This window comes from Phyllobates terribilis, unplaced genomic scaffold, assembly GCF_046119375.1.
Source record: "Phyllobates terribilis strain yellow unplaced genomic scaffold, ASM4611937v1 Scaffold_3__8_contigs__length_932513732, whole genome shotgun sequence".
NCBI lineage: Eukaryota > Metazoa > Chordata > Amphibia > Anura > Dendrobatidae > Phyllobates > Phyllobates terribilis.
The window spans coordinates 669,208,777-669,234,258 of record NW_027362763.1 but is presented as its reverse complement, the minus strand read 5'-3'; the positions used below and the strand labels follow the sequence as shown (position 1 = coordinate 669,234,258).

At 46.0% G+C, this 25,482-nt stretch overlaps 1 pseudogene; it reads left to right on the top strand.

Annotated features, from left to right (window-relative positions):
• Positions 1-25,482, top strand: part of LOC141258601 (uncharacterized) — a 130,502-nt pseudogene that overhangs the window by 7,970 nt on the left and 97,050 nt on the right.

Genomic DNA, 25,482 nt, shown 5'->3' with positions numbered 1-25,482 from the left:
CTCCGACTCTACAGCCCTGCCTGTGTCTCACCCTCTGTATGCACTCCTTTCTGTTGTTGTTGTTTTGGGTTACACTCTGTGTATAGTTTACAGTGCAGTTAAGGACACTCAGGGTCAGCAAACATTGAGTGTGGGCACCATTGAGTCATTTTAGGATAACAACCTCCGCGATCAGGAAAGGGCAGTTCAGGGTCAGGTTAGGGATTTGCCTAGTCTGTATATGAACCTGTGGTGTGCAGGTTTAACATCTCCCCTGACTTGTTAATTCCTGTGTGAGTGTTAGGGCTCTGTCATAACACTGGTGACCGCACTCTGCCTCCATCATCAGTATCTGGTGACCGTCCGTCGCCTTCATCATCAGCATCTAGTGACCGCCAGTTGCCTCCATCATCATCATCTGGTGACCGCCAGTTGTCTCCATCATCAGCATCTGGTGACCACCCACCACCTCCATCATCTGCATCTGATGACCGCCCATCACCTTTATCATTGGCATCTGCTAATGGCCCATCGCCTCCATCATCGGCAGGAGGTGAGAGCCCGTCACCTCCATCATCAGTATCTGTTGACAGCCCGTCGCCTCCATCACTTCTTCTAGGTCACTTGTACACAGTTTGTGAAGGAACTCAGCAGGAGGTTGCTTCAAACATCTTAGCGAACTGACCCCAGATCTTCTGTGTATGAGGCTTGTGCAGATCCTACTGTCTTTTCAGGCGATCCCAGACAGACTGAATGATGTGAGATCAGGTCTATGTGCTGCCGGATCGTCAGTTCCAGGACTCTCCATTTTTAATGATTTTGGCTATCTGTTTGGGTTCATTGTCCGGCTGCAGAATAAATTTGTAGCCAATCAGATGCCATCCTAATGGTATTACATGATTTTTCGGCATGGAGGACCCCATTAATCTTGACCAAAGCCCCAACTCCATTTGCTGAAATGCAGCCACAATCCTGCAGGCTCCTCCACTGTACGTCAATGCTCCTGCAGATCCTCATTATAGTGTTGCTCTCCAGCCCTTTTGCGAACAAACTGCTTCTGTTACAGTTGAATATTTCATATTGTGACTCTTCAGTTCAGAGACCTGCTGCCATTTTTTTGCATCCAATTTCTATATTTTCGTGCACAGTTTTCACTTGGCCTTGTTTCCATAGAAGGTCTGGATCTACCACATCTGGCCAGACTTCTCCGTACCGTAGATGGGTGTAGCTGTGTCCCACTGTTTGCTGCCACTTCTGAGCTGCTGGCACTGCTAGACAACTTCCGATTTTGAAGGAAAGTAACATAATGTGTCTATCATCCAGGGCTGTGGAGTCGGTAAGCCAAACCTTCGACTCCGACTTCTCAATTTCCATGACACCGTCTCCAACTCCGACTCCACGACTCCGACTCCCTCACTCATGTTTACATGATAAATTTACGGTAGGACACATTTTTCTCAGCTAAAAGTCTAGACCCTTAGATCAGGAATAGGACAGACATTTATAGGACATTTCATAACTTTCCCAAATTCTTATGAAAAAATATTCCCCACAAACTGCGTTGAACTACTGCACCCAATTTATTATATATTTTAGGAGTCGGAGTCGGTCCATTTTATACCGACTGCTACTCCGACTCCACCAAAATGGGCACCGACTCTGACTCCATGACTCCGACTCCACAGCCCTGCTATTATCAGCTGCACTTTCAACAAGTTTCCTTGGCTGACCACTGTGTCTGTGGTCCACAATGTTACACATTTCTTTGTGTTTCTTCGAAAGAGCTTTTACAACACATCTTGAAATCTTAGCCTGCTTTGAAATATTTGCCTGGGAGAGACTTTGCTGATGCAGTATAACTACCTTACGTCTTTTTGCTGTGCTCTGTCTTTACATGAACTGTGACATTTTGTGCACGTGTACATAAAAGAACTGATGAAGTTGATGTGATTTAGATTTCTCTTTTGTTCATTCACTTTTCATTCTGTTAATTGATAAAAATAAAATCGATACTTCTATTTTTGAAATACTTTTACTATGCAGCATTTTTCCTAAAACTGTTGCACGGTACTGTAAATGTATTTTATAGTGTGATGCTTCAAGGGTTATTTCCTTTGCCACACAAGATCCTGACAGTTTTTGGGGCAGGACATATGTTCAGGGCGCTAATGTCACGGGTGTGTCAGAGGTGACAGACAGTCGCCCTGCAGTTGGTTGCAGGAGATCTCTACGTTTGGCATTGCAGACATCTTCTTAGAGGCTGTCTCTAGGACCCAGCGGCTACCTTCCTCTGGCTCATTGACACGCTGGCTTGGGTGTATAAATACCTGCTGTGTTCTAGAGGGAGGTGCCGGTGATATTCATTACTCCTTATGAAGGCTTGAGCAAGAGCAGTATGTCTTCCTCTCTGGTGTTGAGGACGTGTGCGCAGTTGTCTGGAGTAATCTAAAGCTAAGGAATTTCCCTTTGTTTGTTCCCCCTTGTTGTCTTTAGTGTCAGTGGGGATTGACTAGTGCTCATCTCCTCCCTTCCCTAGCCTTAGCCAAATGCCAGGGAAAGATAGGGCGAGGTACACATGGGGCGATTGGTGAAGAGCCAATATAGGGACGTTAGGGGAGACAGGGTGACGCTAGATCAGCCTAGGAGGTCTCCACTCCCCCCTTTCCCTAGAGTCTGGGCTTCCTTTCCCTCTTCCCTTTGTGTTGCACTAAGTCTTTCTCACACCTGGCGTGACACCTAAACACAAAAGAGGCCAGAAGTGAGGAAAGGTATGATTTATTTATTTATTTTGGGGAAGGGGGGCTATTCTGGGGTCTGATTTTAGGGCAGGGCCGTTATTATAAAGTTTTGCATAGGCAGCACTTTCTAGTCACTATTCTTTATGTAAGATATTATTTCAGATGTGATTAACCACTGATTCCACCTTGTTTCCTCAGGTTCCTTATATACAGAACTTTTTTCCTTTATTAGCTGATGGTCCTTTCCATCAGCGACCCCCCGAGGATGGAGCAGGACAGAGACCACATGGCGGCTCGGATATTAGACCTCACCCTGGAGATAATCTACTGGATCACTGGAGAGGTGAGAGCTTCACATCACATCACTCTGATCTCTAGTAATAAAGATGGAAATGATGGGAAAGGTGAAGGATTCTCGGCCTCTGTGTAGTGATCGGCGTCTCCCCATACACAGGATCACACAGTAGTGAAGACGTCGTCTGGGGAGTGTGTGACCCCCCGTGTGTCAGGAGGGCGGAGCAGGACCCCCAGTGACATCACCGAGCCTCCACCTCATTCACTGATACATGAGCAGAAGATCCTAGAACTGACCACCAGGATCACTGAGCTGCTGAGCGGAGAGGTGAGCGCTGCCGGGAATGCTGGGACATTGTACAATAACGCCGGGGGAGGGGTCTGCTAATGACGGGTCATTGTGTGTGTCAGGTTCCTATAAGGTGTCAGGACGTCACCGTCTATTTCTCCATGGAGGAGTGGGAGTATCTAGAAGGACACAAGGATCTGTACAAGGACGTCATGATGGAGAATCACCCGTCCATCACATCTCCGGGTAAGAGGAGACCTTCCTGGGTTGTAGAGGAGAGAACAGGTCTGAGAGTTGTCTAGATTGGACCTGGGATTGGCTGTCTTTGTCCAGCCCACGGACATGGACAGCCAAATGGATGGAAATCCAATGCTGCAGTGGTGTGCATGTATGTTAGGTACTTGCCGTTGCGCCATCTGAGCAGCATACCGTGAATCCCTGCCACCAGCATATAAAACCTGTTAAGGCACCAGGTGGCAGGTACATGATAAGCAGCCATGTAAACATGTTGATGCCTTATTGAATGACCCAAATGTCTTTTCTTCCAACCCAAATTTGATTCTGGAACAGAACAAGCCTCATTCTGTTGCAGAATCACACTTTGTGCCGGGTGAAAAGATATTTGGGCCTCTAGTACATGTGACTTGTAAAAAAAAAAAAAGAGTATACTTTTCTCCTGCACTGTCGCCGTTCATCGGCTCTGAGCTCTTTTGTTCCCTGTCTGTTCTTTTGTTAATCTACATATATCTTCTACCATAGTGCACATCATCGCTGCATTCGAACACTGAGTTTAGCAGCTATGTTGATGTAGGCAGTGATTGGTTGCAGCGGTGCCCGGTAGTTATGTCATGAACACTTTAGCTAGTAAAGAAGATATAGAGCATCCGTGGGGGAGCGGCAGAGTAGTCTGGGGACCTGGTGTCTCTGGGCAGAAAGTTAAGAGGTGTAATGCAGCGGCTTGCTGCATTGCTAGAATGTCCAGGTGGTGTGCTCTAGCTGACCATTTATTTCCCCCTCAGGTGACTGATCACGTGACTGTGACATCATCACAGGTCCTGTGTGCACTAATGGATATATAAACCCTGGTAGTTTTGAAACAGGGAGAGAAAGAGTAGCCTGGTGAGGCCTAGAGAGAGAGGCCTGGTGAAGCCTGGAAGGCAGAGGCTGGATCACCGGTGTTGGAGATACCAGTAGCCTTGGAGGGCGAGAGGCCTGGTCCCTGTGTGGGACTCCACTAGCCTGGAAGGAAGAGGCTGGATTCCCTGTGTTTTAGATACCAGTAGCCTTGGAAGGTACGTGGCCCGGAGGCCCCATCTGGGAAGCCTTAAAGCCACAGCTGTGGCAGAACTTTTTGTTTTAAGGTCTGAGGTGTGATTTATTAATTTTAAAAGGAGGTTGGAGCTGTGAATAATAACAAGCTAAGTGATACTCACCTGCCGGCCCCCACAAGGGTCCTGCACAGGCCGCTCATTAGTCTGCAACAACACAGAATGAGACTTCACCGTTGCAGCAGTAGCACAGCAGCCTGTGATTGGCTGCAGTGGTCAGGCAACTTGAGCTGGGCATCATTGGATGTTTTTCTGATTACTGTTCCATCAGCTTCAGGACCAGCTGCTGACAATCAGAGACGCTTTGAGTGCCACGTCATCATAAAAATATGCTTCAAGTCTTCTGACCACTGCAGCTAGTCACTGGCTTTTGCAGCTGGTGGAACGGTGAAGTCTACTCATCCTGTGTCATCGTAGAAGACAGAGCAGCCTGTGCCGGATCCATGTGGGTTCCAAGTAGTCGAGTATCGCCATGGGAAAATTCTTTTTGCCTGGACAAAACTTTTACAAGGGTCTGGTGTCCTGTTTATTTACGGGGTTTAGTCTGAGGTTTGAATGACTTTTGGGGTCTGAATATATTTCAGTATCTGATCTGGAATTTGATGGCTTCCCCTACCCACATCTCTTATGTATGTGCCTGTATTGTGCGTGCGTCTCCATCCCTGTGTGGTGCATTGTTTGTTTCCACAACCCCTTAGATTGTATTCCTGGCAGCAGCACGTTAGAGCAGACGGGCGGTCCGACAGCAGAGTGTAAAGAGGAGAAGAGCGCGGCGGTGCAAACTGCAGAGCAGAGACAGGAGGAGTCTGATAACAGTGAGTATTGTTGGCTGTAGCACGGCGTATCTGTGTCTCTTCTTCTCAACTTTAGTGGCAGATTAAGGTGGTGCTTGGCTAGTGGTCGCCAAGTTGGAGGGACTGGAAATCTACGGGCCATTGGACAAGAATGGCTGCAGAAGGCAGCTCCGAGATCCAGAAGATGTCCCCTACCCTCAAGACATGAAAGTTGGGAATAACCCTTCAAGTGAACAAAAGGGACCTGACACCTCTTTATTCTGAAGCTTCCAGAAGTCGCACTCCTTATTTTTTTTTTTACTTCTGTCCCTTTCTAGTTATTTAATCTCTGGATTCTATCAACTAAAAAATACCTTGACCCTGCAATTTTTCCTTCTTAAATGGCCTGGAAAAGCCGGGGAAGAATGAGATACGACACTGACCTCCAAAACTAGTGTCTAATAAACACAAATAGGGATGTATTGTTAATAAATTTGCTATCTCTACAATGGAGGATGGTCTAGGATCTCTGCAGACAAAGAACATACTGTGATGTTTTCCATGGTCTTTCTTTTCTTTTATACATGTGTTTGCATTTTCTTGCTTTTATACTATCATCTTAACACTTTTTGATATATTAGAAAAAAAAAAAGAAAAAAACACATTTCAGAAAATAAGAATTTTTTTGTTTTCCAGGTGAAGTTGAAACGAAAGCCTCCAATGAACATCACAATGTGATTCTATATAATGAAGCAAAAAATAACAAAACCAGAGAAGACAATTCAGTGATTCTTAATGCTCCTACAGTCCTTCATAGCAGAAATGTGTCCACTGATACTGCTATCCCCAATTCACTCTCTTTACACGAAAGAATTCAGAAAAATGAAAGACCGTTTCCATGTTCAGTATGTGGGAAATATTTTAGTCGGAAATCAAATCTTATGGAACATTTAAGATTTCACACCGGTGATAAGCCGTTTTTATGTCCAGAATGTGGGAAATGTTTCAGTCGGAAACCAAATCTTAAGGGACATCTAAGAACTCACACAGGGGAGAAGCCGTATTCATGTTCAGAATGTGGGAAATGTTTTAGCGACAAATCGGGCCTTGTTGACCATCAGAGAACTCACACAGGGGAGAGGCCATTTTCATGTCCTGAATGCGGAAAATGTTTTAGTCAAAAACAACATCTTATGGGACATCTAAGAACACACAGAGGGGAGAAACCATTTTCATGTTCAGAATGTGGAAAGTACTTTGTCCGGAGATCAAATCTTATTAACCATCAGAGAACTCACACAGGGGAGAAGCCGTATTCATGTTCAGAATGTGGGAAATATTTTGGCCACAGATCTGGTCTTATGTATCATCAGAGAACTCATACGGGGGAAAAACCTTTTCCATGTACAGAATGTGAGAAATATTTTGTCTACAAATCAGATCTTGCGAAACATCAGAAAACTCATACAGGGGAGAAGCCGTATTCATGTTCCCAATGTAGTAAATGTTTTAGTGACAAATCGACTCTTGTTAAACATCAGAGAACTCACACAGGGGAGAAGCCATTTTCATGTCCAGATTGTGGGAAGCGTTTTAGCTACAAATCAACTTTTGCTAGACATCAAAAAAGTCACAACTAGGACAAGGGATTTTAGTGTAGGAAATATTGTATGTGTGGAGCTTTATGATGAACACCTCTTAATGTAAATAAACTAGAAGAATATTGAGTTCCGGTCTTTTGTATTAGTGTTTGATAAGGCATCTTCAGTTCCGGTCTTTTGTATTAGTGTTTGATAAGGCATCTTCAGTTCCGGTCTTTTGTATTAGTGTTTGATAAGGCTGCTATCCCAGATGCGAGTACTACAGAGCAAGGTGAAGCACTGGACAGATTATACTACAGCTCCATTCCCAAAAAGCTTGGATGCTGTAAAATGTAAAGAAAACATGAATGCAATGATTTAAAAATCTCTTACACCGATATTTTATTCACAGCAGAGCATAGATCACGAATCAGAAGGTGAACGTTGGACATTTTTCCATCTCATTTGAAAAAAAATTTTTGCATTTAGAAATTGATGCTAGATTGATGATAGAAAAAAGTTGGACAGGGTTGATAAAAGAGGCTGGAAAAGTAAGTGATAGTTGAAAATTGACCCTCCAGCTGTTTTTCACTAAGTCTCATGACTGTATAAAAAGAGCGTGATAGAGAGACAAAGTCTCCCAGAAGTAAAGATGGTCTCTGCAGTTTGCCTCCCTCCCCCGGCAGAGATGTTGACTCACTCACTGCCGTGGTCCTGCACTTCCTCCCTCCTCTCCTGCTGTTGAGGTCTGGGGTATTCGCACTGTGCGCAGATCCCGGGGCACTGTGGTTAGGGCACGCGCTCCCTCCTTCTTAAAGGGGCCAATGGCTGGGAGACAATTACTATTTAAAGCACCTTCACCTGCATGGAGGTGCCTGTGCAACGTTGCTAGTCTGTTTTTTAACACGCCTGTTAGTTCTCAGGTCCCAGTGCTCGTATCCCAGTTTACCTGAACTGTACATCAGTCGTGCCCACCTGTTTGTATATCAGCCATGCCCGCCAGCACCTGCCTGCCTGCATATCAGCTGTGCCTGCCATCATCTGCCTGCCTTCATATCAGTCATGCCCGCCAGCACCTGCCTGCCTGCATATCAGTCATGCCCGCCAGCACCTGCCTGCCTGCATATCAGTCATGCCCGCCAGCACCTGCCTGCCTGCATATCAGTCGTGTCCGCTAGCACCTGCCTGCCTGCATATCAGTGGTGTCCGCTAGCACCTGCCTGCCTGCATATCAGTTGCGTCCGCCAGTACCTGCCTGCCTGCATATCAGCTGTGCCCGCCATCATCTGCCTGCCTGTGTGCCTGTCATGCTAATCACTATATCATCCATGCCAGCCAGTACTTGCCAAGTCTACCATTCTTGGCCGTTCCTGCTTCCTATTCCTTGAGGGTCAACTGTCATCCAGCCAAGGTCAGTCCTGGTGTAGCACCTGGTGCCGCCTCCCTCGTATCTCCACTGATGGTGGTATCATCAGCCGGCGTGCATCCAAGGTTGGATTTAGTGAGTCACCTAGTCACGCCCCTCCAGGCTCTCCTCGGATCACAGTACAGTGGTTCCACTACCCAGTCCATTACAGAACAATTTCATAAAAATGTTTCTGAAAATAAATCACAAAGACTTGTAATATCCCATCATCTACAGGATATCGTAGCATCAGAAGGTTGAGATTCTGGAGAAATCAAAGTGCACAAAGGACAAGGCCTACGCTTAATATTGCATGCTCAAGTCCTGCAGATCAGTGTTTGGGCTCAAGAAAACTTCCATAAATCATTGTCTGTAAACACAGTTCATGCAATCCAAAAATTAAACTGAAATATCCATCATGCGTAGAAGAAGCCTGCATCTCTGATAGTATGGAGATGAACCACAACAGGATGGTGTCACAGAAGAAAAGTTTGAGGGATGAACCGGCCGCCTGCAGTCCGGACCTTTCACCAATGGAAAACATTTTGCAAATCATAAAACGAAAAATCGGATTGAGGAGCAGAGAGAGTCCGACATCAGACAAGAAGGGGATAACATTCCTCTCCCAAAACTCCAGCAATTGTCTCCTCACTTCCCTGACGTTTACAGACTGTAAAAAGAAGAGGAGACTCTTGGACAATGATGGACACGGCCCAGGCACAACTTTTTAGAGATGTATTGCTGGCATCAATTTTTAAATAAGTTATTTTTTTTCAAAGGAAATGGAAAAATGTCCAACGTTCAACTTCTGATCTATAAAATATAAGAGATTTCCAAATCATCTCATTCTTATTTACTTTACATTTTAGGCCCCCTTCACATGTCCTGGTGATTCCGGTACTGGAGAAACCGTGTCTGTGTGCCATCCGTGTGTACGTATGTGACATCAGTGTGTCCGTGTGCTGTCAGTGTATGGCAGCATAGAAATGAAAGACTTATGTATTAAAGATGTTCAAAGTTAGAGATAGATGCCGATGAGGAACATAGACAGATAGAAACATTTCAGTGTGATATATAATCAGTGCTTTGCTTGTGTAGTTTTCTGTACTTGTATTTATTAAATAAATAAATTAATTAAAAAAAAATGGTGTGAGGTCCCCCTTATTTTTATTAACCAGCCGAGGGAAACCAAACAGCTGGAGGCTGGTGTTATTATTCTGGGAAGGGCCCAATATCCATAAAGGTTCCCAACCTATTAATATCAGCTCACAGCTGTCTGGTTATTAAAAAGGGTTGACCCCAAAAAAATGACGTGGGGTCCCCCCTATTCTAATAACCAGCAAAGGCTAAACAGACAGCTGTGGGGTGATCTTAATAGGCTGGGAAGGGGCCATGGATGTTAGCCCCGTCCCAGACTAATAACAGCAGCCCTTAGCCGCCCCAGAAATGGTGCATCCATTAGATGCACCAATTCTGGCGCTTTGCCTCGGTTCTTCCCACTTGCCCTAGTGCGTTGGCAAGTGGGGTAATGTGGGGTGGGGTAATTGTTTTGATGTTGATGTCAGCTGTGTAATGTCGGCTGACATCAAGCCCAGGGGTTGGTAATGGAGAGGCGTCTGTCAGACACCCCCATTTGTAACCCCGTAGTCAAAAGCAATAAACACACACGCAAAGTCCTTTAATTGTAAAAATCACTCTCCAACCCTCTTTTACCCATTTATTACCATAAAAAAAATTATTCAAAGTGGTACGCCATAAATTCATCCCCAACTCTACTACATCTGGATGCTGTGCTGAGCGGTGACATTAGTAATGTGACCGCTCAGCACGGCTTTGAATTGTTATTTTTTGGCATGGTAATGGGTAAAAATAGGGTCGGGAGTGATTTTTACAATTAAAGGTCTGTGTGTGTTTATGACTTTTGACTAAAACCATTACCCCGCTTGCTAACGCACCAGGACAAATGGGAAGGGCCAAGGCTAAGCGCCAGAATTGGCTCATCTAAAGGTGTTATTAGTCTAGGAGGGGGGCCAATATCTCTGGCCCCTTCCCAGTGTCACGCAAGGCGTGGGAAAGACTTAGTGCAGCACAAAGGGAAGAGGGAAAGGGAGCCCAGACTCTAGGAAAAGGGGGCTGGTCTAGTGTCACCGTCTCCTCTAAAGACCCTATATTAGCTCTTCACCAATCGCCGCACGCGTGCCTAGCCCTGTCTTTCCTTGGCGTATGGCTAAGGCTAGGGAAGTGAGGAGATGAGCACTAGTCGATCCCCACTGAACACTAAAGACAACAAGGGAGGACAAACATGGGGGGATTGCTTAGCTTTAGATGACTACAGACAAATGCACACACGTCCTCAAGCTCCAGAGAGTAAGAAGTACTGCTCTTGCTAAAGCATTCACAAGGAGTAATGAATATCGCCAGCACCTCCCTCTGGAACATAGCAAGTATTTATACACCCGGGCCAGGGTGTTAATTAGCCAGAGGAAGGTAGCCGCTGGGTCCTAGAGACAGCCTCTAAGAAGATGTCTGTAATGCCAAATGTAGAGATCTCCTGCAACCCACTGCAGGGCGACTGTCACTTCTGACACACCCGTGACACCCAGCCAATTAAGATCAGCCCGCAGCTTTCTGTTTAACCTTTGCTGGTTATTAAAAATAGGAGGGACCCCAGATAATATTTGTTTTGGGGGGTCCCACCTTTTTAATAAACAGTAAAGGCTACGCAGATAGCTGTTATTAATAGGCTGCTAACCTTTATGGATATTGGTCCCTTCCCCCTGGCCCCTTCCCAGAATAATAACTCCAGCCCTAAGCTGTCTGCTTTCCCTCAGCTGGATATTAAAAATAAGGGGGACCCCACGCCAGTTTTTAAATTTATTTATTTCATGCGCGCTAGTCACAGACGGCGGGTGCTGACAACAACTCTCATCAGCATCGCCTGGTCTCGCTGATCGCAGGAAGACCAGGTGAGGATGATGAGAGTTGTATTCAGCACTCGGCGCTTGCGAACAGCGCTAACTGTAATGCTTTTCCCAGCCGCCGGAGCATTTAATTCCGGGAAGTATCACACGGATGTCATCCATGTGGACGTGTGCGGCACGCATTTTGTCTGTGGTGCCGGAAAAAAAAGGACATGTCTGCTGGTTTTTCACACGGACACATGATCCATGTGAAAAACCTGACGTGCGCGCCACCATTAAAATACAATGGGTGTGCGTGTGTCCGTATTTGCGGTCCTTAAAAAACGGACCGCATACAGACATAAAAAATGGACATGTGAAGGGGGCCTTACAGTGTCTCAACTTTTTTTAGAATTGGATTTGTATGAAATGATTACTTATGCTCAGATGCGGAGGCATGGTGGGGTTCACCATGTGGTGTAAGGGGTAGAAAAACACATCGGAGTGGGCCCTTAGCTTTGGTAACCATGTTTACAACTATGGTGGTGCACCCTAATCATTGTGGGCAAAGAGGAACCTCAGTAGATGACCCTGCTCTACTATACAGAGACCAAGACCAATATAACTGCCATACGGTGATCATTGAGTGGTAGATACCAAACTGAGGAAGAACTTCTTGGTGATTGGAGATAAATGAGGTTGAAAAGAAACCAGAGTTTCTGGGGAAGATGGAAAGTCATTTGCAGGTGAGATTGAAGGCTTATTGGAGAAAGATGACAATCAATCGGATATGGAATGACATGTATTTCCTGAAGACATAAAGCCGATATGACAACGATTGCTACTTTTGAGAACACTCTTAAACGTGGTAACAATCCAAAGATAAGAGCTCTGGATTGGAAATGGCAGAATTCTTCTTCAAACGCAACAAACCTGAAATATTTACTCATTTAAGAATGTACAAAAAGGCGTCTAACGACTTCGATTTACCATAAAAGTCATTCAGCTGCCAACCTGACAATAGCAGAATTTGTTTGCATTCGGAATATCTCCTACTAGGAAACTTCTGGTTTCAATGACTCCTCTTACATGTTGATAATAAGGCAAAGGCTAAGAGATTTTTTTGGTCAAGAATTCTTCAAAAGAAAACTTTAAAAACAAAAATGTCAAAAAGTTGAGATAAAAAGAAGGGGGTTAGGTGATACTTGTATCCACGTGTAGCTCTTTCGAAGACAAATCCTGAAAAACTTTAACCCAGACAATCCATCCCTCTATTCCTGAGACTCTGGCTCTCTTCTCTGCCCAGTGCTGACTTCAATTAAAGAAGCTGTCAGTCAAGCAGAAGGAGTAGGTATCATCTGCCATACTGTCTCCCTGAGCCAAGAAACTTTTTTGTCTCCCTTTCAGACTGAAATGATGATTCTACATCTAAAGCCAGAAAGTATTCTGCTAGGTGCATATATAAAGATAAAGTAGGACAAATCTTCCTCTCTTAAAAAAAATCACTATATAATGTTTTGATGTAGAAGGATCCACATTCTAAGCTGCATACAGCCTTGACTAGACTGAGCCGAGCCTGACAGATAAACCCTGCATTTTGTTCCACGCTGCTGCTAGACCCCATAAACAGAAAGCATCCGAAAAAAGACAAGCAAGCAACAATAAGCAGGAGCGCCCACTAAAGCTAACAAAAGTAGTTGGGAAAACAGATTCCCCACTTAATCTCAATTCCAATAAATTCTGTGGTTCGAGGAACTTGCCAGAGGCTGTAATGTACACTGTGTGCAGAATTATTAGGCAAGTTGTATTTTAGAGGATTATTTTTATTATTGATCAATCAACCCAAAAGACTCATAAATATCCAAGCTTAATATTTTTGGAAGTTGGAGTGTTTTTTTTTTAGATTTGGCTATCTTAGGAGGATATCTGTTTGTGCAGGTAACTATTACTGTGCAGAACTATTAGGCAACTTAATAAAAACCAAATATAATCCCATCTCACTTGTTTATTTTCACCAGGTAAACCAATATCAGTGCACAAAATTTAGAAATAAACATTTCTGACATGCAAAAACAAAAACCCCAAAAATTAGTGATGAATATAGCAACATTTCTTTATGATGACACTCAGCAGCCTCCATCCATAGATCCTGTCAGTTGCTTGATCTGTTTTCGATGAACATTGCGTGCAGCAGCCACCACAGCCTCCCAGACACTGCTCCGAGAGGTGTACTGTTTTCCCTCCCTGTAGATCTCACATTTTATGATGGACCACAGGTTCTCTATGGGGTTCAGATCAGGTGAACAAGGGGGCCATGTCATTATTTTTTCTTCTTTTAGACCTTTACTGGCCAGCCACGCTGTGGAGTAGTTGGATGCATGTGATGGAGCATTGTCCTGCATGAAAATCATGTTTTTCTTGAACAATACCGACTTCTTCCTGTACCACTGCTTGAAGAAGTTGTCTTCCAGAAACTGGCAGTAGGTCTGGGAGTTGAGCTTCACGCCATCCTCAACCCGAAAAGGTTCCACAAGTTCATCTGTGATGATACCAGCCCATACCAGTACCCCACCTCCACCTTGCTGGCGTCTGAGTCGGAGTGGAGCTCTCTGCCCTTTACTGATCCAGCCTCTGGCCCATCCATCTGGCCCATCAAGAGTCGCTCTCATTTCATCAGTCCATAAAACCTTTGAAAAATCAGTCTTAAGATATTTCTTGACGTTTTATCTTAAGTTTCTTGTTCATAGGTGGTGTTTTTTCAGCCTACATTACCTTGGCCATGTCCCTTGTGCTTTTTGATACTCCAGTAACGTTGCAGCTCTGAAATATGGCAAAACTGGTGGCGAATGGCATCTTGGCAGCTTCACGCTTGATTTTCCTCAATTCATGGGCAGTTATTTTACGCCTTTTTTGGCCAACACGCTTCTTGGACCCTGTTGGCTATTTGCCATGAAACGCTTAGTTGTTCGGTGATCACACTTCAAAAGTTTGGAAATTTCAAGACTGCTGCATCCCTCTGCAAGACATCTCACAATTTTGGACTTTTCAGAGCCCGTGAAATCTCTCTTCTGACCCATTTTGCCAAAGGAAAGGAAGTTGCCTAATAATTAAGCACACCTTATATAGGGTGTTGATGTCATTAGTCAGCGCCCCTCCTCATTACAGAGATGCACATCACCAGATTTACTTAATTGGTAGTTGGCTCTCAAGCCTATGCAGCTTGGAGTAGGACAACATGTATAAAAAGTATCATGTGATCAAAATAGACATTTGCCTAATAATTCTGCACACAGTGTACACTTAAAAAGTAGCAAAGTAACTTGCATAAAACATGAGTATGGAAAATACCTTGTATATTGTAATATGTTGCTGGCAGCAAAAGCATAAGTGTAAAAGAACTCACCATTTACTAATCTGCTCATGTTCTCCATAACTATATATACAGGAACAGCCCGAAGGCTGTAATAAACATGTAGTATGCATTATTATTGTTTAACGTTTTTTGTCTCAGTCTCGAGCCATGGCGACTTGATGGATGAACGATCTGTAGAAGGATCCATCTTGTGCATGCCTAGATAGGTCCACCAGGGTCTTCTCTTCTGTTATTTTCCCAGTAAAAAGCCATCGGGTTGTTGGTCTTCCTCTTTGCCTTGCTCCTTCTATTCTTCTGACCATGATGTCCTTCTCCAGTGATTGCCCTCTTCGTATATGATGAGTCCACGTCGTAGCTTGGTGATCCTTTTTGAGTGACATGTCTGGCTTGATTTGCTCCATAATTGATTTGTTTGTTCTTCTTGCCATCCATGGTACTGATAACATCCTTCTCCAGCACCACGTATAGAAGGCGTCAATTCTTCTTTTATCTTGTTTCTTTATCGTCCAGGTTTTGCATCTTTATGTTACTACAGAAAAAGACCAAACTATGGACGAGTCTGGTCTTTATCGCCAGTGAAATGTTCCTCGATTTGAAGATCTTGTCCAGTGACTTCATTGTTGATTTCCCCATCGCTATTCTCCTAATGACTTCGGTGTCATCGCTGCATCTTGAGTGATCATTGATCCGAGTAGGTTAAAGCTCGTTACAACTTGGATTTCGTCGCCGTCCATCTCAAGTGTGTGCCGGTCGTACCTGGCAGTAGTTGATAATACCTTTGTCTTCTTTGTATTGAGTAGCCGTTCAAATGTAATTTATATAAACACTGAATAACCTGGAAACTGCAAAATGCTGAAGACAAAAACAAAACACATAGAGACTGAATACACCATTTAATGTGCTGCACGGTGTTCTCTGTAACTCTATGTACAGAAAAAACCCCGACACATTAATATACATTTAATAAGCATCAGTGTGAATTAAGGAAGAGGAAAGACCCCGAACACTGTAATATGCAGTGGACAGCGCCACTCCTGACACTGTAATATACTGCAGACAGTAAAAAGCAAATGATAAAGTGAACATGCCCTGTAATTTGCTGCAGTGTGTCTTCCATTAACGCTGTTGAAATGCTCCATCCTTACTATACATATGTGCACGATGGTCCAAGAAAGAGAAATGATCTTTTGAAAAATGGGACCTGCCCTCATACAGATAAGGATACCCCTTATTCAGGTGTGAAATAGCTAAGGGTCCTAGTACAAGGACACCAGCATATAGTGAACCCACGACACAGAGAACACTTCTCTATTAGGAACGGGAACTGATGGGTGGGTATTACCAGCAAATGTAAGCGAGAGCTACACTGCACCGAGAGGCGAGGATGAAGAGGAAAAAAGCTGCACATGTACAGTGGGGAAAATAAGTATTTGATACTCTGCCAATTTTGCAAGCTTGCCCACCTACAAAGAATGGAGAGGTCTGTAATTTGTATCGTAGGTCACTTCACCTCTGAGAGACAGAATCTAAAAATAAAACCCAGAATATCGCTTTGTATGATTTTTACATTAATTTTATTGCATTTTATTGCATAAGACAAGTATTTGATCACCGACCAACCAGCAAGAATTCTGGCTCTCAGAGACCCGTTAGTTTTTCTTTAAGAAGCCCTCCTACTCTGCACTCATTATCTGTTTTAATTGCACCTGTTTGAACTCGTTACCTGTATAAAACACATCTGTCCACACAATCAATCAATCACACTCTAACCTCTCCACCATGGCCAAGACGAAAGACCTGTCTAAGGACACCAGGGACAAAATTGTAGACCTGCACAAGGCTGGGATGGGCTACAGGACAATAGGCAAGCAGTTCGGTGAGAAGGCAACAACTGTTGGCACAATTATTAGAAGATGGAAGAAACACAAGACGACTGTCAATCTTCCTCGGTCTGGGGCTCCATGTGAGATCTCACCTCATGGGGTAAGGATGATTCTGAGAAAAGACAGGAATCAGCCCAGGACTACACGGGAGGACCTGGTCAATGACCTGAAGAGATCAGGGACCACAGTCTCAAACATCACCGTTAGTAACATACTACACTGTCATGGATTAAAATCCTGCAGGGTACGCAAGGTCCCCCTGCTCACGCCAGCACAGGTCCAGGCCCATTTGAAATTCGCCAATGACCATCTGGATGATCCAGAGGAGGCATTGGAGAAGGTCATATGGTCAGATGAGAACAAAATAGAACTTTTTGGTATCAACTCCACTCGCCGTATTTGGATGAAGAAGAAGGACGAGTATAACCCCAAGAACACCATCCCAACCGTGAAGCATGGTGGGGGAAAATCATACTTTGGATGTCCTTTTCTGCAAAGGGGACAGGATGACTGCACCGTATTTAAAAGAGGATGGATGGGGTCATGTATCGCAAGATTTTGGCCAACAACCTCCTTCCCTCAGTAAGAGTATTGAAGATGGGTCGTGGCTGGGTCTTCCAACATGACAATGACCCGAAACACACAGCCAGGGCAACTAAGGAGTGGCTCTGTAAGAAGCATTTCAAGGTCCTGGAGTGGCCTAGCCAGTCTCCAGACCTGAACCCAATAGAAAATCTTTGGAGGGAGCTGAAACTCAATGTTGCCCAGCGGCGGCCCCGAAACCTGAAAAATCTGGAGAAGATCTGTATGGAGGAGGGGGCCAAAATCCCTGCTGCAGTGTGTGCAAACCTGGTCAATAACTACAGGAAACGTCTGACCTCTGTAATTGTAACAAAGGTTTCTGGACCAAATATTAAGTTCTGTTTGTCTATTGTATCAAACACTTATTTAATACAATAAAATGCTAATTTATTATGTACAAATTATACAATGTGATTTTCTGGATTGTTTTTTTAAGATTCTGTCTCTCACAGTTGAAGTGACCTATGATAAAAATTACCGACCTCTCCATTCTTTGTAGGTGGGAAAACGTGGAAAATCAGCCGTGTATCAAATACTTATTTTCCCCACGGTATATTATAGTGAAGGATATAACATGTACCGGTGATGTACTTACACTACACGTGTATTATACTAGTTGTTATACCACAGAAGTCTCAAAGATGCAGCTCGGGGGCCACAGGGCATCCTCAAAAAATCAATGGGGGAACTTAGTGCTCTGATCAAGCCTTGACTGTTATAGAGCTTGCTCCTGGCATAATTCCTTGTGGGCTGCAGTACCTACAATTAGCCACAAGATGCCACTGTCCTGGGTGCAGAAGTCAGGTTGAGTCTGCTAGCAGTGTTACAGACAGTGATGGATTAATGCTGTGTGATGACAGCTCACAGAGGGTGGGCACATTAGAAAATCCCTGCTTAGTTTCCAGAAAGCAGGAAGTGATGTACATTAAGAGATAGGACAGTGAACTGTAAGGGCAGCCTGACTATATGTGGCTGCTAGGGTAGACAGGAGCCCCATACCCTCAGACAGTGGGATCAATAGTGCAAAAGTCTCCCTGCGCAAGAGTCCTGTTAGCCGGCCGGGGAAACTCATCAGAGGTAGTGAGGACCCGGGGCACTTCTAGTCTGCAGGAAGCAGAAGAAGATAAATAGGACTCCAGGCTGAGATGTGGGGGAGATATCAGATCTGGAACACTGCTGGTATTGCAGAAGAGTCTCTTGGTCTAGAGATAGAGTCACAGAGATGCTTCACTCAAAGAGGGAACCAGGGCTGAAGATGTTGCCAGCGCCTGTGAGAGAGATAATAACCTGTCGGGCCTTATCCATTATATCTGCCTGTAAATATTGTACATATTCCTCTTCCCCAAGTAAAGTCCAAGTTCTGGTTAAGAACCTCGTGTCCTCTGAATTTATTGCTGCCTTGGTCCCAGAAGAGAAATGCCTGGAGACAGCCACGATCGGATGGTTTGAAGTAAGTGGAGAGCACCCCATACACAGCCACACATCAGAGGGAGGACACGAATTGTCTGTAGGGTGCCAGAGCGAGAGGGAGCTACAGCTCGCCCACGACTACCTCGCTGGGGCACCTTACATTTGGCGTAGTCGGCAGGATGCGAGCTCCTCGCATGAAGAAAGCGGGGAAGAGCCGACGCAGAACACTGAGGAGAAAGTGTTGGAAGACATGCGGCCCAAGATGGCGGCCCGAAGCATGGATTCCAAGATGGTGACAGTGGCGGTAAAGTCTTGGAGAAGAACCGCCTATCGTGGGAGTGGACGGTACCGGAGAGAGCGAAAAGATGTCCAGCCCCTACGAGTTCCGGCCCAGAGGAGAATGGGCCCAGCGGCGAAGATTCATCCCAGGATGGGAGGTACGGTGAAGAAGAGGGCGCGGCGCAGAGTGAAGTCCGGTCCAGTGAGTATCAGTGCGCCAAGGAATAAGGTGCGGCTGAAGGCGGAGCCGCTTAGAGTGATGCGTGACGCGGCGGTCGTGTCAGAAACTCGGCCTAGGAAGAGGCAGAGCCAGACGTTCAGGAAGCACGTAGTCAGAGAGCAACCGGCGGCATTTTCGTCCCAGCACATAAGAGGTAAGGAGCTGGGAAAGATATCAGTTGTGATGACACACCGTGATCACGAGGCAAGAGCCCAGCCTGTATTGAGAATGAGCATTGGTGGTGATGATGAAGAGATGGAAGACATGAGCGGTGAGAGTCAATATGGGGACCCATATGCAGTGGATGAGTACTTGGCGGGGACTTGGAGTCTTTTGTCTGCCCTGGGGACCTGATCACCGCGATCAAGTAGTTCCAGAGATACTACCATCCCCAGTTATTGTGGCTCAGCCTGAAGGGAGGCACTCAGTGTACACCGCTCCGGGGATTGGAGAGTACGTGACCGCTCTAGAATACCAAGAAGAGGTGGAGCCCACTGCAGAAGTTATGCAAGCCTCAGCTCCATCCCGTTCAGTAAGGCCGGACGCAGGCCAGCAACTATTGCATGCTGCTCAGTTGCCAACCCAAAGAAGCTGTGGTGAATTCCTCAGAAGCATAGAGCTGTGGTATGCCGAGGGGAGGAAGATGGTAGAGGAGCTTCAGGAAGGACTTTGGGCATTGACTTCACTCTGGGAGCCTGATGCAGATGTGCAGGTAGTTCCAGTGATAACTTCAGCTGGAAGTGGCTTGGTTCTGACTGAGAGGAGTCTGGAAGAAGATGGAGAAATTCCAGGAGACACCTGAGTAGTGACCAAGGTGTCCTCTGGGCAGTTGCAGTTACTTGATTCGTCCAGCAGGCTATTCTGAGGGGTCGAGTTCCGAGGAAACCCTATTTAAAGGCTGAAGACCAGTCGAGTCTCAGGAAACGAAGTTTAAGGCGCCTCGCCTTTGTTATTCTAGGGAGGACTGTTCCCCTACCTCCCAGGCCAGAAAGGCCTTAAGCAGCACTAAAGTTGTGTGCCCAGGAGAGCTGCTCTTTTTGTTTTTACTTTTTATTTTTATTTTTGTTGCACTTGTTGCACCTTTTTCTGCTGGAATTTGAAACACCGAGGCACACCTTGAGGATGGATATCCTCCAAATCTAAGAGACTCGCAGCCTAGCGGGAAGAACCGGTGACCCCCGCTAGGGCCAAGAAGAAAGAGACTCACGGGGTGTTACCTGTGACTGTGTGCCTCAGAATGCAGCCCTTGAAGGAGATTGGGGGCTATTGAGATGTCGGCCTGTCTTAAAAATATGGACATGGACACTGTGTTTCCAGGGTCCTTACCAAGAAGGACCGGTACCTCTGAGAAGTTTTGAAAAGTTGATAATGGACTGTCCTGAATTGCTGTTCCAGGGCCCTTAACCAAGAAGGGCCGGTCTCCTACCCAAGGAGAAGACGTCAGGACCAGCCTTGTACTAAAATGTTTAGTGATGTAGTAATGTGATATGATGTCATAGCTGCTGATATGTATTGATTGATTGTTTAGTGTGGTCGGGGACGACCAACATTAAAGTGTTGGGGAATGTAATAGTGGGGAAGGACGTAGCCTTCCCTTGGCACTGAAGTGGTTAAAGGAAGTGTTCCCGTAGTTAGACCTCTCTGAACTGTTGGTAGGCCAAGCTAATGGGTTAGCTGTAGTGGTTCAGTCAGTAGAGTAGAGGGGGGAACCTAGTGCCCTGATCAAGCCTTGAGTGTTATAGAGCTTGTTCCTGGCATAATTCCTTGTGGGCTGCAGTACCTACAATCAGCCATAAGATGCCACTGTCCTGGGTGCGGAAGTCAGGTTGAATCTGCTAGCAGTGTTACAGACAGTGATGGGTTAATGCTGTGTGATGACAGCTCACAGAGGGTGGGCACATTAGGAAATCCCTGCTTAGTTTCCAGAAAGCAGGAAGTGATGTCCATTAGGAGATCGGACATTGAACTGTACGGGCAGCCTGACTATATGTGGCTGCTAGGGTAGACAGGAGCCCCATACCCTCAGACAGTGGGATCAATAGTGCAGAAGTCTCCCAGCGCAAGAGTCCTGTTAGCCGGCCGGAGAAACTCATCAGAGGTAGTGAGGACCCGGGGCACTTCTAGTCTGCAGGAAGCAGAAGAAGATAAATAGGACTCCAGGCTAAGACATGGGGGAGATATCAGATCCGGAACACTGCTGGTATTGCAGAAGAGTCTCTTGGGCTAGAGATAGAGTCACAGAGATGCTTCACTCAAAGAGGGAACCAGGGCTGTAGATGTTGCCAGCACCTGTGAGAGAGATAATAACCTGTCAGGCCTTATCCATTATATCTGCCTGTAAATATTGTACATATTGCTCTTCCCCAAGTTCTGGTTAAGAACCTCGTGTCCTCTGAATTTATTGCTGCCCTGGTCCCAGAAGAGAAATGCCTGGAGACAGCCACGATCGGATGGTTTGAAGTCAGTGGAGAACACCACATACACAGCCACACATCAGAGGGAGGACACGAATTGTCTGTAGGGTGCCAGAGCGAGAGGGAGCTACAGCTCGCCCACAACTACCTCGCTGGGGCACCTTACACACTGAACACCTTGTACTTCTGTGTCTTGCTCAGTGGTGGTCGGGCTCAGCCTCCTCACCTCGGCGGTGTCTCTGAGCACTGAACACCTTGTACTTCTGGCCTCCAGGGAGGCTGCGGCTCTGGGATACGGCAGCACTGGAGGATAATGGCTCCTGGTGGCTTCTCATCTGATTCTTCTCGTATCATTGGCAATTTTTCTACGTCTTTTTTTCTCAGAAAGTTTTTTGAGACCTGGTGACTATTTCCAACAAAACTTTTGCTGTTCTGTGATCTCCCTCAATATCTGAGTAATTTCAGGATCTGCGTCCTCTATAGACTGGGAACAATATGAGACTTCTCAGAGTCGGGTAAATCGGGAAAACAAGCTCCTAGTAATTCTGTACACCCTGATAAAGGGTGGGGCATCCTGAGGCCACACCCCCTCATTACACAAATACACATCATCTGATCTGCTTCATCCAATCAGCAATCAGGTTTATACAGTGTGGAGGTGGAAAATCTGCAGAACAATTATGGTATGTTCAAAATCCTCAGTGCCCAATAATTCTGCACACAGTATACAATGTAGCGGAGATGTACAGACACTATGTAGCCGTGGGTGAGGTACTCGTTTCTTACGTCCCTGCAAGCTACATGAATGTTGAGGTCCCGACCCGGTGTTTGGACTTGTGCAGTGAGGGCGCTACGCCCGTCTAGGACACATGTAACCGATGACGCTTGTTTGCAGGACCAGGTGGTGGACAGTTCAAGGAGGGAGACCACCAGTTGAAAATAAACTTTTTACTCAACGATAACTGGGAGAGGATTATATACAGGAGATAGCGGGCACAGATCTTAATGAAGGTTTCTTTCACAACATGCAATATTTTCCTCACAGTTTCAATCCCTCTCTTTCGTCTTCTTCACTTTTTCTCTCTCTTCACTGCTCCTCGCTAATTCACTACAGCCCAGCTCAGTAATACAGTCCAGTTAGCAAGAGTCCTTTACTCAAACCGCGGTTCCACGTCTTCTTTACCCTGTAGGGAACCATGGTGCAAGTATGGCCGGTACTTATCTACTCTCTTTGTCTGCTGTTCTGTAACTACCGCCCAAGCACTCTCTTCCTCCCGCGTACTCTGTCCTGTCCTGGTCCGATATTTTTAGAAGTTGTAAACTCTGGGTAGTACGGCTAGGCGTCCTCTCCCAGGACCTGTTTCTAGTCTCTCAGTCACTTTCCTGGTTTCTACTCCTAATCACGCTATCCCTTTTTCTCAGTCTCCTCTCATGACTAGGGGACACCCACAAACTGCGGCACTGCCCACACTGGACCTTAGGTCCTTTTACTACGAGCTCATGGACCTTTCTGACAGTAACTATCTCTTGTCCATTCAGCTTAGCCCTTCCCACTCTAGGCTAGTGACGCGCCCCCAGGGCCGTGGGGTACTCGGCAGTCGGGCCTTATGGCTGCTTTTGGTGGATATCACGGTGGCTGGCCCAGTCCGTGGCCCAGGGCGGTCAGTGCAAAAGGGGGATATTATGGATAGGAAAGTTCATGACGCCACCTGTGGTGCCTGGTGAGGATCACCAGCGCTGCAGCAGTCCTCTGAGGCAGATGTTAGGGCAGCTTGTGATGGAACGGCTCCCCACAGGTGGAGCAGGCCTCAGGGCAGTGAAGTGAGAGCGTGGGTTGCACTGGGCGTTGTAGTGCAGGGGGAACAATGGCGCCGATGAAAGAATTGACGGAGGCAGTGCAGTGCAGTCATCTGAGTTTTTACTCACAGCTCTTAAGACAGTCCACAGGTTCACCGTACAGGTGCAAGCCTCCCACGTCGCACCGCGTTCACCGGGCAGGGGTTCAGTCCTCCCTCAGGCAGCTTGGGAGTACCTGGCAGAACCCCACTTTCTCGTGTTCCTCTCTAGACCGACTTCACGCTGGGTCTTTCTCCCTCCTGCCCTGCGCTTCCCCACTCTGAATCCCGTTCGGGTACTCTGAAGTCCCCCCTGTCCGTCGGAGTTGCACAGACTTGGTTGACCCTCACGGTGATTAGAACAAGGCTTCGGCAACTGACTATATAAGCCAGAAGCCTCCAGTTTTCCCAGCCGAGACCTGGAGTACACGGCTGGACCAGGGGCTGGTCCCCTTCTTGCGGCCTACGATCCTCCTGACACCTGGCAGGTTCGGGGCGTAAGGGTGCCTCCTGCACTTGCCGTACCCCCCTAGGATCCCTTCAATATAACGGAGCCTACTCTCTGCTCCCCTCCTGGGCCTCTCAGGCTAGGCCCTGCTTGTGGAGCAGAGCTCCTAAAGAGCCTCTGCTCCCTGACTGACTTCACTCTCTGATTGAAGTGAACTGCCACCCTAAGATGGCTTCTCATTTTATACCTCCTTCTACAAGTGCTCCCCTAAACTGCTTCCTCCACCCACACACACTACTGGTTCCCCCTCTCCTTGGTTCCCCCCACTCCAGCCAGGGACAGGGCTCAGCAGAAAACTACATTGCGTCTTGCCCCTCCAGCCGGCCTGGAGCAGTGTAGTGTTGGATGCAGGTGTTAGGGTCCCGGGCAGTATTCCATCCTTACCTGAGAGGAGACACCACACCTCTGGGTGAGGTGCAGTACCTCTGTGGCGACTGAACCCTCAGAGGCGCCACACTAGTCTAAAACATTAACTCTTAACTGTCCCTGTCAACTATCTGTTGCTGGGCAGAATACAGCCTCGTCACCAACAAGAGTGATCACTAAACATAAAACAACGCATATCACTATTCACATTACAAACTATAACAATCTAGTTGTTTCAAGGAGGATCGTGGGCAGCATGTCCATCTCCTCACAACTACACAAGTATATTGTAACAACTAATACACAAAAAGCTTTGAAATTCCAAATGTGTAGGAGTTTTTTGTAAATTTCAGTTTCGTTTAGATAAACTCAAACCACATTGACATAAATTTAGTATTAACGAATAGTCCGACGACGTGTTGTAAAAAAAAAAAAAAAAAACAACGAAAAAATTGTCTTAGAGCCACTTGGATACATAAAAGCATTCTTAAGTTATATAAAGAGTCAGATTTGAAAAATAGATCTGAGACCAAACGGACTTATAGAAACTGCTGCATTAAGAGGTCGAAGGGCTTCTGTGGGGTCTTCGTTGAATCCCAGTGACTGCAGGACCTTCGGTGATGTCATGGTCATGTGATCAATCACCAAAGGGGTGGAGTTATAGAGTGACACTTCCTGTCTTATGATCACGTGATGTCATCAAAGGTCCTAGGGTCTCTAACATTAACTACGTCTCTCCCGTCTTCATCACCGCAGGTCCTGTCCCCACCAGGAGGTGACATCTGCAGAGCAGCGATCGCTCCGGTACGTGACACTTTGTAGTCGCTGATCTTCTCTTTCTCTCTTCCTCTCACTTTAATTTGCGGAGTTTTCTCTTCTTGGCTTCTTATAGTACAATTGTTCTATAGGTGATATACAGCAGATGCAGCCAGCAGGGGGCTCCACAACATTGAAGTTACAACATAAAGAAGGTCGTGAAATTCTGGAGATCACAGGGTGGAGACGTTACTGATCTGTAAATGATGAAAAAATGGAAACAACATTTTCAAAAAATGTTTTCAGTCCGGAGTCTGAGCCTCGTGAAGAAATCCCGGCACTTCCGACCTTGGCTGCTGTCACTGAGGTTATTAATGGTCGTCTGAGGATGGTTCTGCCGCTGAATGTACAAATCATCAAGATCCTCTGCTGGCAGCTCCTGTGTAATCACCGACCAATGACGTCCCTGGTGTGCTTAATTGATGACGTCCGGAGACGCTGCAGGCCATGGTAGCACGGTTAGACCAAACATATCCTGCTCAAAGTCTGGTGTTATCATTTTGGAAAACT